The sequence below is a fragment of the Rhyacophila brunnea genome, unplaced genomic scaffold (assembly GCF_057557595.1).
Source record: "Rhyacophila brunnea isolate RB1 unplaced genomic scaffold, BYU_Rbru_1.0 scaffold_3, whole genome shotgun sequence".
Classification (NCBI taxonomy): domain Eukaryota; kingdom Metazoa; phylum Arthropoda; class Insecta; order Trichoptera; family Rhyacophilidae; genus Rhyacophila; species Rhyacophila brunnea.
Genome location: NW_028232965.1, coordinates 56525463 through 56544345, shown reverse-complemented (window position 1 = coordinate 56544345; position 18883 = coordinate 56525463). Strand labels below are relative to the sequence as shown.

The following is an 18883-nucleotide window of genomic DNA, read 5'->3' as shown; positions in this document are numbered from 1 at the left end:
AATGAATTAATGCAAGTCACAGTTATATTAACCTTAATAATAGGGAAAGTTGGTATTTGAAATAACCATGCATTGAGATTTTAATAGCAGCAAATCAGTCATTTGAATCTGTATTACTTAATTCCTACACACAACATAATACCTACTAACCTACCAAACCATTCAACGTCTTAATTGAATTCATGTATACAAGATAAACAAAAATGGATTGCATTCTTATTAATGTATGTACCATACCTTGCCAAATAAACCGCACAAGAGAGCATTGACAATTGTATTATTCGCTTATCTCAAATACGCTAATATGACATTTTACATTCGTTATAATCTAATCAAACCCGTAGAAATGCTAAATGTTTTTTTAGAAAATACATAATTATTGAAAAGCTTCGCAAATATACGTATTATAAAAATTCTAAAAAAATCTTTCGTGTAGTTCTTAAAATTAAAAAAATTAAGCTATCGACCTATGTATAATTCTTGTAGATAATAACTACATACGGATACCAAATCTACAACCTGAAATGAAACCCTGAATTACTAAACATAATCAAAACCAAATTCAAAATACATACATAAATTCTGATTTCATGCAATGACACAACATTCCTATGCACGTCTCTTACGTCCAGAAAAAATCAATCCTTAATCTTAATAGAATTGTGTCTGATTCTTGTGACAGTGTAGGCGACTCATTTAGGTGTTAGTATCGTTACTTTAAAATAACAATAACAACGTTACAAAGTGATTTCATCGTGGCTGCAATGCCAGAAGAATCTGTCCTTCCTCTACCTAACGGTATTTTTTTTGTCTAAACACCAGCAAACTTTCTAGAAATGTGCACAGTGTGCTGCTACCCCTAAAGACTCGAGGAACATATTTTTTAATGAAAAACAGTTGGAAAAACCAGTCAATATATGTATATGTTCATAAAATATTCAATTACACTGGAAAATTATAATGGAAAAGAAAATAATTGTTCAAGATAACTAAATAGATATATCTCATATCGACGATTGTAACGATTATTAAACTTTTATTTTTATTTCTTCTGTACTTGTATCAGTGCTTAAACGTAAGTTTTGTTGAAACAAAACTGTTTGCCTTGATCTTTAGTGAAATATTAAAATGAGTCATCCTACCAATAGATCACACAGCCGTACTAATGGCCAGCATCCTTATACTTCAACAACATAACATTGAAATTCCAATAGAACAGTACAAAACTTAAATCCATTAGAATTTAAATTCCAATTCAATCAATTTCAATTATTTTCAACATATTGTGGACATTACAAATTATAAGTTGAAGACGTTCACAACGTGACATGAAACATTATTATAAAGAAGTAATAAAAGCGATAAAGATGAAAATATAAAAAGAGAACATAATATAAACATACAAAAGCAGTGAAAATACAATTATACATCTATAGAAGTTCAAATAAGTACACTGAGTTTGCTAAGGAGACCCTAATTAAAAAATTTATAAAATAGCGTCCACCTAAACTCACACTCACGCAAGTGGAATATATATCAACAACCGAAGCAATTTGGTTGAACACAGTTATCGTCCCCCCAATTGGCATTACCCGTGGCAGGTAGGTTCTGCACCTTGGGAGAATAAACAACTGACGCTCTCTATTTCTAAGATAGTCATCAGGGACACACAGGTCAACACTCCCCAGAATGACAGAGTTATCATTTATACCTCGTATAAATCGAAAAAATACGTAGCTAAATAAAAGTCTCTTCTAAATTGCAGACTGCAGTCTATGTAAACATACTTAAGAAAAAGTCAGTTAAGTACCCTGGGTCGATAGTATTAATAACATTGACTTGCACTCTCCATGACTGATACCTTTACCGCACAAAACAAGCCGGAATTTGAATTAACAAAAATTATACGTAAAGAAACGGAAAAGAATAGAACGAAATTAATTAGAATGAGTAAGAAAAATTTAAATAAATTAAAGCATCCTCAAAACACAATCGTAACCGGTGGTTTGGCTAACATATTGATAGCGGAATAAATTATTTCATTTACTAAGTCAAAATTTCTATATTAATCATTATACAAGTTGGTTATACAATTAATTTAATATTTAACTTAGCATTACATAAAATTTAAATGTCACTTGCAAAATATTAATATTATAATGTATTTAATCGTTTTATACAACAGCAAATCAACAAATTTCAACATTCCAATAAAATACGTTAATTTTATTTATATTTCGAATAATTTTTTAATCAGGTAGGTTAGTAGTAGACAATACAAAAATAAAACAAGTTTTCCTCCGATATAAAAAAAAATCAATCTATTCTAAAGCGCCTCTTGCGTACAGATGCTATTATTGAGAGCATACCAATGATATTATTAAAATTATTGTATATACAAAAAAAAATGATTCGAAGGCGTTTGCGTCGATTTTTTTGCGAACTGTAATACATTAAAAAATATTATTTGAAACCAGTGCGGTATTAATTTAATTACCGGTCATAAAATTATAGATCAGGCTGAGGTCGTTTACACTGAAGAATATTTATTTTTTCATAAAATCATGCTCGTGCGTATCACTCAATGAATTTTTGATAACACATTTCCACGAGTTGATTTCAAATATGTTTTACAAAAACCAGACACCATAATAAATTAAATAGTTTTGAAATCACTATATTGACACAATACACAATGCGTAGTACCTGACAATATTTATTTAATCAATTTTAGATTAAAATAAAATTGCTAAGTTGTAAATATTTATAGTATGTATCTTGAAAAACTGTTCTTACTTAAATCTTTTACTTGACGAACGAGTCTAATATCCATTAGGCTACTGACCTAAGTATCCGTTCCGGATAATTCCGAATACTTACAGTTTTCAAATTCTGTCAATATAATAATGGCTGCCGTCTTTATAATTTAAATCAAAATAATAACATTATTTGTATTCAAATTTTAGTTACATCATGATCATGGGCCCCACATCGTGAAGCGGACCCCCAGGCTAGGATCTTTGGCGGGCCCCCTACCTATTGCTAAGGATAAAGGCAATGTGACGCTCTACAGTAGCGTTTTCCAAATGGTGTACGCGGTAAAATTAATGTGTATGTTAAGTGTTTTATTGTATATTTTAATACACCCATTTGAATTATGGAGATGTCGAGTATTAATACACAATTAAAAATTGTATCGTACAACCACATAACTTTGAATAATATTTTTGAAGGAAGACTTTTTTTTACTATTAAAGCAAATTTTTGATGTGTGTTTATCTCATTTATCTGGTCGTCTCGAATCGCCGGGCCCCTACTGAGCCCGGGCCCCCAGGATAGAGCCCTGTCAGCCCCCCCTTGTGGGGTCCATGATCATGATACTTGCTAATAAATATTTTTTTTATATAAGTAATACAATATTTAAGAAGCCAACATTCTTTATTGATTATTTTTTCAAAAATTCGTCCTCAAACTTTGTTTCAAAATAATAGTAATATTAATTAATTATATTTTAATAAACAAAATTTGTTGACTTCGCTGGACGTTAATACACTTTTGATTGGTACGAATATAGTGTCATTTTACCTGATTTTAATATAATAAGGCTTTCATATTTATAACGTATTAAGTAATTCTACAACTTTTTACAATTTATCATGTTGTATCGAGAGCGTTGATAATCGTGAGAACGCCTAATTATTGATAAAAAATAAAATATTTATTATTTACTTACTGTTTTCAAAATTAAATCTATCAAGTATGTGCTAAATTAATCAAGTAGTTAAGGTTAAACCCATAATAATATGTAGTACGTATAGTATTTAAAAAAAACTGTGGGAAAGTAAAAAATATCATGGGAAAACATTGGTTTTAGAACAAGGATGTGAATGGACTATTTAAATATATACTATATTGAGCCAGTGTAGGCTGTATGGCATAATGATAAAAATAACATGTTATACAATTTTAATAATGACTTTCAATACGATTCCAATTAAGATATCAAACCAGATAAAATGCTTTTAATAAGATGTTTGTACATGTTAATTAAAATAGACTGCGTTCATAGATAACTAACTAACCAACTAGTTTGCCATGTCTCAATTGTTTCATTGATTAATAGAATAATTATCTGATTTTATCGATTGAGGGTGAATTGTGATAATTCATTCAAGATATACAGAAAATGTGGAATTTTACGTATTTATTTATCTTTTTGAAATGTTTTTTTTTTATAAAGTAAAAGGAAATCGATTTCTGATAAGATAACATATGAATGGCATGGGTTTAAGTTTAAGCTTCATGCCATAACTTTTTTTTTATGAATGAACATATACGTGAAGTAAAGTTTTTACGAATACAGAAAACACATTTCTTACAACATGGATCGGAATGTTGAGTAGAAATTAATGACTTATAATTTTATTTAACATCACTGTAAGATTTTTTACGAAGGTTCGTATAAAATAAAATTATTTTATCTCAGGTCATAATTTAAAATGAATATTCACTTTTTTTTAAATATTTAATGTCGTTAGGTGTGTATGAAGAAAATAACGGGTTTGAGGTTTTCAAAATTCAGTGACTATATTAACTTGGATGATTGCAAGATACTATGTAATATATTAGCTTACTAATAGGTATATTAGTGACTTAAAAATATATTATATTATAAATTATAGTTGTTTTATCAAAAATATATATATCATTGAATTTATTTAGATATGACTAACAGTGTCAACTTATTAATACTTCACATGAAATATTTTTCAATTAGTAGAAATGTTAAAAAATTAAGTAAAGGTGGATAAAAAATATCATACAATACAAGTTTGTGGTATAACATTTAACTGAATTATTGTGTACCACTTCTTTAATTTATTTTATTTTGTTAACTGTCAATTCATGGTAGAACTGCATTGTATTGATGTTTTTATTTAATAAAACGCAATTTTTTTATCTGAAAATCTCCCACTGAGGCGGACGAAACCGGTCCTAATATATTAATTAAAGTGGAATAAGTACTATAAAAAAATGCGTTTTATTAAATAAAAACAACAATTGTGTACCACCACAAACAAACTATTTATTTTCATACTAACAATATTTTATTTGTGTATGTGTATTTAACTTCGTAAACTTTGATTCCGAGATAAGTATCAACAAAGAAACAGCTGCAATACTTAAAATTGAATAATATATAATATTTGCTATGATAAATATGTAATTAAATAAATATAAACGTTAATAATGAAAATGACTTATGTAAAAACATTTTAATTATGTAGATACAACCAAAGTTTGCTATTGGTCAGATAATATAATCATTAGAGATATTACCGAATATGCAACTAATTTCTGTTTTAAATTTTAAGGAACTGGATTTGACTTTTAACTCACGATTTCATCAGAACTTGAAATAACAACTCAAATCGCATAGTTGTTAAGAAATGTTCGTGTGATTAGCAATAGTATCGGTAGCTTAACAGTAAAACTCACCGCCTAGATTAAGATGGGTATGGGATTTCTTTCTAAAAACTTTAATAACGATTGCACATATTCGTAAAGTCTTTAGCATTTAATAAATTATTTCTCTAACGAAATTATTCTTTTTTATGTCTTATTCTTTTTTATGTCTTTATGTATCTTGCAAAACGTATAGTATATTTAAATAGTTCATAAAATTCTATATAAATAAATAAATATGCGTCATATATGTGTTATTTTATTTAAATTACTATGCTGTTCTATATCCTATTAAACTAGTCATACTATATAATACTCCAACGACCCCGGTACAAGAATGATACCTTTACATTGAATTCAATGCTTAGATAATTCGAGATAATTTCCAACACCACAACATAACACAAGTTGCGGTCGCCAACGAATCAATCTAATATGCACTTAGGGTTTCGAATTGAAAAAGCTGTATGTCAATTACACAAGGAAGTACGAAAAAGAAATATGATTTACAACACCGTTACCGACCGTGGATTTCTTGATACATTAACCCATGTCCGTTAATCTGACAGTTAACCCGCGAAATACCACCGAAGAAAACTACATACTTAATGGAGATACCAACATATTATTAAGCTACACAATTCCTCAAAAAAATGATGCCAAATAGCTCAGTAAATGTAACTATATAATTTTCAAAATAACCAGACGTTTTTATTTTGACAATGTACAAATACGAGTATATTCTTACTTACTACTTAAAAACAAAAACGATGAATAAACTTAATTGAAGTTAAATTGATACGAACTCAAGTTTAATCAAGATGAAGATATATATGTTAAATGTAAAACAATATTAAGCGTATCGTAAATACGCAATCGCTAAAATAATCTATTCTCCCTCCATTAACATCGATTATATTTAATATAATATTCGTTTGTGAAATTTATATTAAAATCTGAGTTTATCAAAAACGTTCCTTATAATATAGTTATGCTTATTCAACACCGATAAAAATGAGAAAAACCTGCTATTGACGCAGTGAAAACTAGTACATGTGAACCAATTTTGAAGTCTCTGGATACGCAGTAATAGGTATAATGTAAAAAGTGTAAGTTGTATGAATAAGAAACAGATGAATAAAAAATCATCAACTGGAAAAGTTTCAAGCAATTCACTCTATGTTTTTATGACCTGTTTTCTCAAAACTATGATCTTCTGACTTTCCAAATACTGTCCCAACAATTGTGTGCAGTAGTTATAAATGTAAAAAATTGATTGACTTCAAAATATGACACAAATTTATACACGTTTCCTAAAAGTTCATCACAGATAATATTTTATAAAACATTGTGATGAGTCTGTCTTCTTATCTTGAATATAACATGTCTACTGCTTAATCTGCAAACCGGCTAACTCACTTTTGGGCAAATTGTTTAGGAAGGAGAAAAACTCAATAATTTAACTATCGATCGAAATTCAACAATTCCAAAAATACACTTGGAATTTTTTTTAAAGTCAAGCTGCACTATTTTAGCTTCCCTTTTACATATTATAAAGAAAATTGATATAAAGAGCGGAGTTGTTCCATTTATGATAATGGAATTTTGGCACCTGCAGTTGGCTATGTTGTGTGAAGAACGATAACTCATTTATTTATCGGTTTAGGAATTTGAAATTTTGTGTGAGAATAGAAAATATGCATTATAACAAAATATTTTTGGTCAAAAATGCAGTTAGCTGGTTTGCAGATTAAGTAGTCGATGTAGGTTTTATCTTTTACACGGCACAAAATTTTTAGGCATACAAGTAATTAAATGCAATGGACGTTTTCAAAAGTTTAGTATGTATTGAAAAAAATGTTCTCGTGTTTCGTAAACGTTCATGGTTGCAAAGGGTTGAACTTTATTAGAGCACACAGTTTTAAAAGTAACCGCGTTTGCTTCGCGTTTTAATATTAGCGATAAACTAGAACTATCACACTTAAAACTTTATTAGAAACGACGCTATACGCCACATAATACAACGTATTTAATTTCCAGTCTTCCGTTATATATGTTTTTATAAGGAAAAACGAATTGATTATTATAAACTAAAACAACCACTGCTTTTAAGTTAACACGTAACTTCTGAATTAAAATAATGCACACAGGAATGACATATTGTTTCTGAAAACACATAATTTAGATTTTTATGAGCAATATTCAGATATATAAACAAAATTTTAAGTATAAGTCGCATGCAGGTAAAATTCACCAATTAGTGATTTTGTTATATACCTAAATCGAACGGATAAAAAATTAATATGCTTGACAAAGACAGTTCTTGCAAGCCACCAAAATTAAACATTATTATTTATCTGTGTATATTATACACCATTCGATACGAAATACGAGGTATCTTCTAAAGACTAGGCGTCAAAATGGACCGGAACACAGCACCGGTTCCTGAAATCTTTGGGACTATCGCTCCGTTTCATGGGAAAATTATAAATTGCGTCGTGGTTCGTGATTGATTAATAAAATAATTAAATTAAGTTACATTAAATATTCTTTCTTAAGAGCGCCGGCTAGGGGCTCATACTTTACCACAAGCTTACCTGCGCAAACTGGTTTGTATCGGGAAGCCCGTGTGTATGGACGGGAAGACGAAGATGTAATATATCGGACACTGGCCGAAAGCTTCTGACAGTGATTCTAAGAAGTTACAGGTATTTAAGTGTAGAATCTTGCGAACGGTCATTGGCTCAATCTGCAAGGGTGGTTTCTTGCGACGTCATTACAATTATTAATTCTTTAAACTCTTTGATGAGACTGACGTTGCCAGATTTATTGAAACCCAACGCCTGGGAAGGACCAGCACGTCAGTGGGTTCTGAGCGCTGGGAGTATCTAATCGACTGGAAATGGGGGCCACACTGGACTGCAGGGCAAGTCCGCATTGTTAATTCCAGAAGTCGTTTCTGGAGCGAGCATGTCGGTGAAATTTGTGGTTCTAGGATGGAGAACTTGCGACGATCATAATATCGATAAACAAATATCTACCTGGATGATAAATACCTATTGCAAATTAAATTGATAAGAAAATATTATTTTTGTGTATACAATACTCCAATCCAAAGGCAGACATAATATTTAGGCACACATTATTGCTTCATAAAATATATTTTAATTATATATTTTCAACCATAGTTCCGAGAATATCATTAAATTGTAGTTAGTATGATAAATGAACAGCTCACAGAAGAAGAATAATAATAATTCATAATCAAAATTTTGCCTAAAAAAATAATATTGACTTCACTAGTTTTTGCTGTAAATTGTATACTTGTATATTATGTTTAATCATTCCGGTTAAGTCATAATATTCGTCATGATGAATCCAGATGAGTCTAAATTAAAATGCACTTGAGACTATTACAATGACCTATCAATTGAATAAAGTTTTTTTAATCTAAAATAGAACGAGACGTGAAGTTCCCTAACGATGCAAACACATCTAAGTGGCAGTGTGGAATTAATCAACCTTGATCTTTGAAAATCAAGTTACGATGACTTTGTAAATTAAAAAAAAAGATTAAAATAACACAAAGTCGAATTTATTCTTTACCTACACAACACACATAAGTTACGGCAATAGACAACATTGTCCTCAGATGAGTTTTGACATATTTAATGACTAAAGATCTTTTTCTTTTAATTTTAATTCAGCGATATTTTGATGAACAATGTATATATAGTTAAGTGAATACTACATTATAATAATATCGAATTCTATCATCTATCTATATATCATTCAATAATTAATAATTGTATTGATAACTGGCGATCACTCTCTACTTCATCCGCGCAAAATATGGAGAGAAAATGTAGACAGATACATAAAACGAAGAAATTGTCTCTGTTCTGGCAGAACACACTAACTGGAGAATACTAGTTTTGAGTAATTTGACTTTGAAGTTGTTAAAATGTTTGAAATGGTCTATCACGTGTGTTTATTAAGTAATCGTAAAAAGGATGACTTTAAAATAAAGACTGTTTATTTATTAAGAAGGTTTCCAGACGGTAAAGTTGGAAATAAGGAACATTTTGGTATAACTAACTCAATATGTCATTTATTCGAATTAGTGTCTTCTGCCAGAATAGTGACGAAATATACATTTGAATAACGCCTATTATTATTTTTTCTTTCAGGCTCACATAGATGCTTCACCGTTTTCATTCCTCGGACTCCCCATTTTTTGGCCATATAGCCAACCTGCAGGACTCTGGAAAAACTCGTGGTATTCGGTCAGATCCAAGATCATAGAAGACGAGATGGACGGACCATGGGTTTTCCACTGACAATGTTCCTACGTGTTGTTTAATGCCGAGAGGGAGAAGCCAAGCAATAGAGAAGACCATCACGATCTTCAGTCATGTGATCCCTTCGAATAATAGGAAGATTATTAGTTATCAAATCACAGACAGACACTTCTATACGAGCTAATAATAGCTCTGATTATTCTCGGGTGATAGACAACTATCCGCATCTTACTTCACCATTCTACCGCTGCTATGTGCACACTTATCTACTCGGACTGAATGGTTGCAAGTGCGTTATTTTCTTTTCTTCTATTAACTTTTGAATATATATCTAAGTATAGAATACGATTATGTTACAAAATTCGGCGGTAAAGATATTAACTGTATAAATTAACTATTTGATGGTTGATTAATTATTTTGAGATATTAGTTGTGTATAATAATACAACTTATTCTCTTATATTGCATAGAAAAAAAGATTGAAAGCTAGAGTATAATAAATAGCTCTAACAACAACAAAATTTTAATACATAAGATATTATACACTCATAAAAATATAAGTAGTATTCGTTTTTTCGAGCATGACTAATAAATAACCTTGCCCAGTAAACAGTGTGAAAAAAGGGAGATGAAATAATAACTTATGATTTTCTAACTGCTTTCAATTCTCAAGATTGGTGTATTGATTTCTAGAGAAAATCTTCCACACGGGCGGTCATTATCTGTGAAAAATTCTCTAAAAAGAATCTAATTTTTAATTTTTCGAGATACTTACCTATACGAATCTTGAAATATCATACAGACATCTCAAAAAACGAGAATCGTGTTTTCTCATTAGGTATTTCTCTAAACTAAACGATAATTTTCAATCACACTAGGTGGAATATAATCTAAATAGATTATAATTATTATGCCCAATTGACTGAATTTTAGTTGAATTGTGCCAAGTACTAGAACAACAATGCAACGTCATAATAATGTATTTCACAGTATGTACACGGAAATTTTACCGCGAAGGACAATAATTGATTGCATTAAAAAGGTAAGTTAAGTAGGTATATTTCTATTCCATATTATAATCATTTCTTTATGTACTCTGATTGCCCCACTCTCGAGATTTGGATACAAAGAAAACGCCACTGTCGTAACGCATTCAATTGACATTCATTGTAAATTACATGTCTTTAAACGATAAATTACAATGTAATCTTAAAAATGAAAATTTGCGAAACATTAAATGTAAGTGATTCTAAAGAGCGACATAAATTCTAGATAACAGATGTTATCTGCAACGTAGCATCGTGAAACAAACAATAGTATTTACTCCAAAGCCAGGAAAATGTCACTTGATATGGTGAAACATGAAAATGACTGTAAGTGCAAACAATAATATGTGATATTATTAAGTATATTTACAATTCAACTCATTTTGATATCATTTATCTGGAAAATTGTTGTAAAGTGTGTATCACAGAAACACATAAAATTTAATATTTGCTTAACCAACATTATTTGGTTTGCTCTTAAGCATTGCGGGATTTAATAAATTGTCTATTATGTCTACATAATATTAATTAAATGTTTAAAACTCAAATGAATATTTTTAAGTGTACAACTGTGGCGTAGTTGGTAGGACGCCGTCTCTAAAGCGGGTTTGAAACATGTTTCTAGCTAATATTACATTTATCGTAATATATGTTTGGGTTTTCACCCCGTGTTCTTCCTTCTTCTTCTTTCCTCGACGTTTCGAGTTCGTTACAGAGGCCATTCTCAAGAAATAATGTGTTGTCTAGATGTCGAAGAAATAAGGAGGAAGATGAAGCTATGAAAATCCAAAAATCTATTACGATAACAAACAACCGTGAAAGTCTTAAGCATTAAATATTAAATTTTGTTTTTTTGATTGTGTTTCCAGAGAAAATACCCAATAGGTTGGGCGAATATCGTAAGCACTTTGAAGGTCCATATGCTCCGCTTTGGAGCAAAACTGGTAATTTAATTTTAACATTAAGTGTATGCGGAGATGACTCATGCGTGTTGATAGAAAATGATACTACAACTTTCAGAAGATATTGCAGGCTTCATTCTCAAGAGGAAATAGTGAAAGAGAATAATTTATAAATAAGGACAAACGTATATAACACAATGAATTCGTCATATAAAGCTATGTCTATCTCTAAGTTTTCTCATTGCAGTAAGCCAACATGAAGTAATTTATAAATTGAAATGGCGTTTACAAGGCAGAACTTTATTATAGTGGTTTTGAAACAAATCTATTTTTGTTAATTCTACTTTAATTGAGTCTTTTACGTTGACAGCTGTATTTTATATATCTTGATAATCCGAATTTCTCCAATCGAACTCCGCACTCTAATAGCTCAACCCCGTGAGTTCTGCCGTCGAGGTCGAACTCCCATTACCCTGCAGCGATGCTACGAGAGCGATCTACGTGCTGCAGAGTTGAAATGGCACGACAGTGGGTACTGAATCGTGATGAAGTAAATTCATTACACTCGGGTAATCTCATAGGATTTGTGACAGAAGCGTATGCCAAATTTGTATAATTTATGATTGCATGTTGTACAAGTCAACGTAAGCGTGAAATAATCATTTAATATCGAGAGAGGTGGGTAGATATAATGGATATTGATTAATATAAAAACGGCCATTGCAATATCCTCATAATATGCATGCGAAATAGAATAAATTGTTAATCAACAGGTGAGAGCTTGTGGGAGTCTAGCCACGTCTACAAAGAAACAATTTCGTTATAACGGTGAATCCCAAATAGGATGACCATAAGTGGGTGTTGCATAATGGTAATAATATCATCGTCGAAATTAGCACTGCGAAATGTAAAATCAAGAATATTCTAATAATTGGCATAATAAACATGTTCTTAGAAAAACCTAACCTAACTAGTGGATATTCCGATGAATTTTCAACACCTACACAATATTGCAGTACATAATATTATAAAATTTGTTTCTGTTTCTATCTCACCTACATTTTACTTACGTGAGACGGATAAGCTTCCGATTTTTTTAATTAAAAAAACCTAGATAATACAAAATAGTATTTTTTCATATCAGATTAATCAGAACATAAGATTCCATATAAATTAATATTATGGTCAACACCTAAATAAATGAGAAATATATTGTATTGTACTCGTAATATTACAGAATTACTTTTGTATATAACTGTGTTTTTTGTCCGACTGATATATATAACCGTCACCTCAATTCTAAAACTAGATAACTCTGATTTGGCCATTGTTGGGAAAATTAAAATTAAACTTTACTCGATTAACATAAATCTAGGCTATAATTATTATTTCAAATTGTGCTCGTCTAATTTGGAACAATTAAATAATGTTCAATTGTATGAAAAAATATTGTAGATTTATTGTTTTATTTATTTAATGCATTTATGGTTTTAAAGCTATTTAATATTGTCAAACACAAAATTAATACAGTTCCCATTAACTTCTGACTCACCTAGTTGTATCATTCTGTAGAGAAGGACATTTAATGTAGAATCATATTCAATTAATAGCTATCTCAAAAACAGTGAAAATCAAGTTATCTAATTGTAGTATTAAGGTGACGATATACAATATAAGATAAAATAGGTATGTTTATTTGTTCCTTCTAAATTTGGAATTTTACAATAGATTAAGATAATATAGATTCGATTTTGATTTGGTGTTCATTTGTTTGACTTTTACTGCTGTCAGAATTATTTTCATGTTGATATATTGAGCTCGTGTGAAGCCGGGTACTTCAGTTAGTATTGTTATATAAATGAACTTTCATTTGGGTTTACATGGTGTAATTTATTGTTTATTCTCCAAGGTAATAGAGAATTTACAACGAGTAATGGTCATTAGCCATTTGATGCTCTTTAGACGCGTGTTCTGAGTATTACTCCAAGCTATTCGTATCTCAACAATATGTATGTCCATATTGAGGGTAGTAAGCTAATAAGGTGCAAAGGACTTTTGGCGAAAATGCGTTATTTATGGGGTTAGCTTTAAAACGTATCTACCGAAAAATGAATATGTACATATTATTATATTGAAAACGGAAATTACCAATGTTGTCTGTACCGACCTCACGATTTTAATGAAAAATATTTAAGTACAAATTTTGAACATATAGTATCATATATTTTATTTATTACGCCTGTAGCCATAGGATTCACCTAGGTTGCTGCCGGTCCCAAGCCCGGATGAAGGAGGAGGGTTCATCGTAGGGCTAATCACCCTACATGGTAAAAACACCAGATTACGAACACCAACACAAGCGCCTCGGAACACAGGACCCCTATCAATGAAAGATGGGGAGGGCTGGAGACTGGAGAGGAGCAGCCAGGGAAAGGAGCGTGTGGAGGACAATTGTAGAGGAGGCCAAATCCCGCCCCGGGATGTAGTGCCGAGAAAGAAGAAGAAGAAGTATCATATATTTCAGAACCAATTCACTTTTGGCGTCTACTCATAACAGAAACATGAAAATTCTAAAACCAAAATGCAGAAAGTTCAAAGACTTCTATATTATTATCTCTATGATATTTTTGGACATACGATATACTGGATTTTATATGCCGGCTAGACAGCAGCGACTTGCCTGTGCGGTATAGTTTGTGCAAAAATACACATTTTACAGCGTTTTTCGGTTTGCGCGAGTTACAGTTTTCCCGATACAATCCGCTTCATGCAGGTAAGCTCGCGGAAAATCATGAGCGTGTAGCCGGCACAGTAGGACACCTACTATATTGATTACTTATACCTATCAATACACAAAATAGAGACAATATAGTAGAAGGTTATCAGTTTTATCACGCCTTTATCTCGCTTATTTGCATTTACACCACAACAAGTCGACAGGTAGAACACTGCTTCAAAATTTTCTTCTTCTGTATAAAACTGAAATGTTATTTATTGACTTTTCATGCGATTGCAATACTTCAAAACACGTATTGTTCAAAAACGTGTCGACACGCTTTAATTTCAAAATGCATTCAGTATTAATAATATTTTTATTGCGTACAGCCTTACAATAATAAACTGGGTAGGTATAATACACTTACAGCAAACAATTCTATTGTGACTAATTTTATTCATCCGATTTCAATATAACAACTACTAATAATATACCAGGAAAATAAATCGCAAATGATGGTAGGTACATAAGTTAAAACGACGCGATCTGTAAAATATGAACTATAAATAAAAAAATGATTTAACCAATTACTTTTTGCATTATTGGACGATAGATGCATTGTGAATTTACCGATGTACTGCTTATAAATGAAACTATACTAATAAAAGCTATAATACCAAGGAAAAGACGTGTTGCTGAATAATAACAATATGCATCAGTGGTTCTTCCTAAGCACTGAGTCACTTTTCAGATCATCAATGGAAGAATATGGAAAATATAACAATCATAGACAATCTTCGGTTATATGTCAGCACACAAAGAAGAAGAAGATTTTATAAATAGTTTACAATATAATGACGAAATAATATTTTTTTTGGTTATAGCGACAAATAAAGTAAAATATTATTATGGTGACGTGTGGTCCATAGATGCTGTAAATGAGGAGCATCACCGATAAATTATTTTGTAATAGTGTTATGTTATGTATTTATTGTGTAATTGCTTCGTAAAATTTAGTTAACTATATTTCTAAAAGTTCTATAGTAGGTACCTACTATTATGTACCTATATATTTAAAAAAAAATATATTGCAAAGGCATCACTCCGCAATATCACAGACTACACTATTTCATTAGCCACCCGCCAAAATTGAATTGCATTTTTATAAAAACTTTAATAGATAATAATATGTAGTAAATGGTAGGTAGGTATATATTATGATTTCTTTCATTCACAGCACAGCTGCTCTATAAAGTTACCACACGCCACTGGTAGTTAGTTACCTATATTAAAATAATATATTGTGCTAATCATATTTAAGAATATGGGTCAGCAAGAAATGGGATCAATCTCAAGAAATTAAAGCAATGATTGACAAAGCAATGGGTGTATTTCTCAAAAAGGAGACTCCTTCTTCACTCAACCTATATGTATATGGGACTAAGCATGGTACGCTGTGATATCATCTCGATTAATATGTATGTCATGGGGGTACGGTCAGTAAACAAGCATATATCACAGAGTTAATACCTTAGAATACCTACAACCCTCTTAGTCCAGTGCGTAAGGCGCTGGCCTTTCATCCGGGGACTCCGAGTTTGATTCCCGGTGGGGTCAAAATATGTTTATGAGATTTTCTCAAAGTTTGGGTGTGTGTGATTGTTTCGCTTATATTACTAACTATACTACTGTTTCACTACACTAAACTGTCATTGGCCCTTAATGGCGTGTTGTACTATTAAAAAAAGAATAGCATTCCTCAGCTCATTATCAAAGAAAGATCAGCGTTCTTCAGCTTGCTCTTCTGGGTATCAGACGATAAAATTAAAATTGCCCTGACGGTGGCCGACCAATTTTAGGGAATGACACATGGAGAAGAAGGTTATATTATAAGAATGTTGAGTCATATTCTTAAAATAAAATAATACCTAAGTAATAAATCTGAAACACTAGTCAGTTCTAATTCGAAGATTCAAACTGAAACATTGCTACGGGTATTTGAGCTTTAATTACGGCATTAAGTACATATAGGCTTGCGTATCACATCCCCCTAGTCTACCTAATATCCACTGTAATTTTATTATCAAAAACAAAATTTCAGAGAAGTCATTACACGTCATAGATTTAAAGGTTTATTATCACAACAACATGTAAACATTTACGCAACCTAACGTAACTTTATTTTATGACTAAAACCTTTAGGGATGCCACTTAAATATAAACTGTTGCTATTCAATTTTTATTAACCATGTATATATTGGATAATACATACATCCCATGTTTCAACGTTTTTCAATACATACCTCATAGTGTCATAATAATAAAACACGTTCGTACCTAGTTACTTACCTCCCTATATACAATGCTAACCCCAAAGTATTATATATGTTTTATTTAATAAATTGAAATGGATAAAAAAAACATACTAAGTAAAACTATCCCCAGAATGGAAATGCGTCTATTTTGTGTTTGCAGTATTTCACATTGGTGGTTTAACAGTTTAAGCTTAAATAATGACTTCGTATTTTTACCCAAAAGTTTACCATTTTTGACAAGAATTTAGTTATGTATTTTTACTTTAACAACACAGATAGTATTCTGTATGAATACTTTTCATCACATCCCTATCTAAGCATAAACAGCTGTGCGAAGTTTCGATATTTCAATTTTCCGACATCAAACTTAATTTATCATATCGCTATATTATGTAAACATTCACGTTAACTATTTTATTACCAATTCCTTTTTCAATATTAATATGTATAAACTAAGTATATTACGTTTTTAAACACCGTAATATACCTAATAAAAACATGATTTCACCACTATTCAACAAGTATAAATACTTTTATTATATTAATATATGTAAATATTCACTCGAACTCGTATTTCTTTTTCAAAAAGTAAACTTATTATTAGCGAAGATGTCATTACTACGACACGTGGTTAAAAAACCTTCTTCTATTTTAAAATAAATTTATTCCATTTTCAAAAAACGAAATATAGTAATATCAAGCTGTCATTAATATTCATTATTTATCACATCCCTATGTAAACATCCACTCAAACTGTATTCCATTTTTAAAAAGTAAACTTATTATTGGTGTTATCATTGGTTTATACGTATTTTATAACATCCCTATGTTAATATAAACAGTCAACAACGTGTAATAATTTCATTCCGACCCGCTCGTGTTATTATTTAATGAAATGCATCCGTTGATCGTTCAATGATAGATCATTTCACCGGCCGCGAGTTTCTGGGCGTCGCGTCAAAACGACATCGGCTAAGTGAGCGTCGCGACGTCTTCCACGATCCGTGCTGCCTCAGTCGAGTGCACGAACGATACTGAAACGCCGAGTCGCTTGATGTTGCGGTTTGCAAACTTCGCGGGTGGATTGGGGGCGGAATGGAGGCGGGGGAGAGGCGCCGGGGGAGGGGGAGGAAGGCTCGATCCGCGGGACGGTGGACCTAGGCTTCGCGGCCAAGATAAATGGACAACTAGACATTGATGCAAATGATACAATAATATGATCTTTCGTACGACACCACTACAAAATGCCAATGGATATGTGCATACAGAGAAAATCCTGCTGCGTTTCATTATCCACTGTGCGCCAATAGTGAACGCTGGTAGCACACAACACATTAGTTGAACATTTGACACTGTATACGCAATTCCATTCACATGTCCGAATGCTCTCTACTCCAGTTTAATACTTTGGACGCGGAAGACGCGCACGGCGCGTAATGGCTAGGCGGCCGATCGATGTAATTAACCTGCACTAAAAAGGGGGCAATTAAAATCTCATTATCTCTTCAGCAGCGAAAGCGTTAATATTGTGAGCAATTTTGTAAATAATAATTTAAAAAAATATTTATAATTTTAAATAGGAAAATCTTTGGAATGAATATCTAGGCACAACCTAATAAAGTACACAGAACCACTATGTATTGGCTAAAAAGCAACTCATCAATGTGATTCTACACCCCGGTGTGGCTCTCGAGCGACTCACAAAGAAGTTTTTTATATTTTTTATGAGAAATGTTCGTCATTCTCTAAATGTCCATACATATATTGAAAATAGAACATATCAATTTTACAGTTGCCTGATTTGAACTCGCAACCCAAAGATTCACAAATTGTCATTGATTTGAATGATTTAATATACTTTTAAAATTCATTATTATTTCGTATAAGGTGGTTCTGTAATTACATGGAGATAAGCCAATTAAATATTTGCATTTTTGAGAGGTTCCTCATTCAACATTTTAAGAGTATACGAAATAAATACATTTAATATTTTTTTAAATCCTACTTTGTTGAGTTATCTGTGAATTAAAAATAAATAATCAACAATAATACATTATTCGTAAGATCAGTTCCATTCATCATACCATATTATATATTATTATCTTATCGTAAGTAAAATCAACCATTTTTTACATTT

The 18883-nt window shown here is 31.2% G+C and overlaps 1 protein-coding gene across 1 annotated transcript in view; it reads right to left on the bottom strand.

Annotated features, from left to right (window-relative positions):
- LOC147068592 (four and a half LIM domains protein 2-like) overlaps positions 1–17782 on the bottom strand; it is a 240118-nt gene extending 222336 nt beyond the window's left edge. Inside the window, exon 1 of the mRNA XM_085952072.1 lies at positions 17168–17782. The gene's annotated coding sequence lies outside the window, so the exon portion shown is untranslated. The remainder of the gene's footprint in view (positions 1–17167) is intronic.
- Between the last annotated feature and the right edge of the window lie 1101 nt (positions 17783–18883).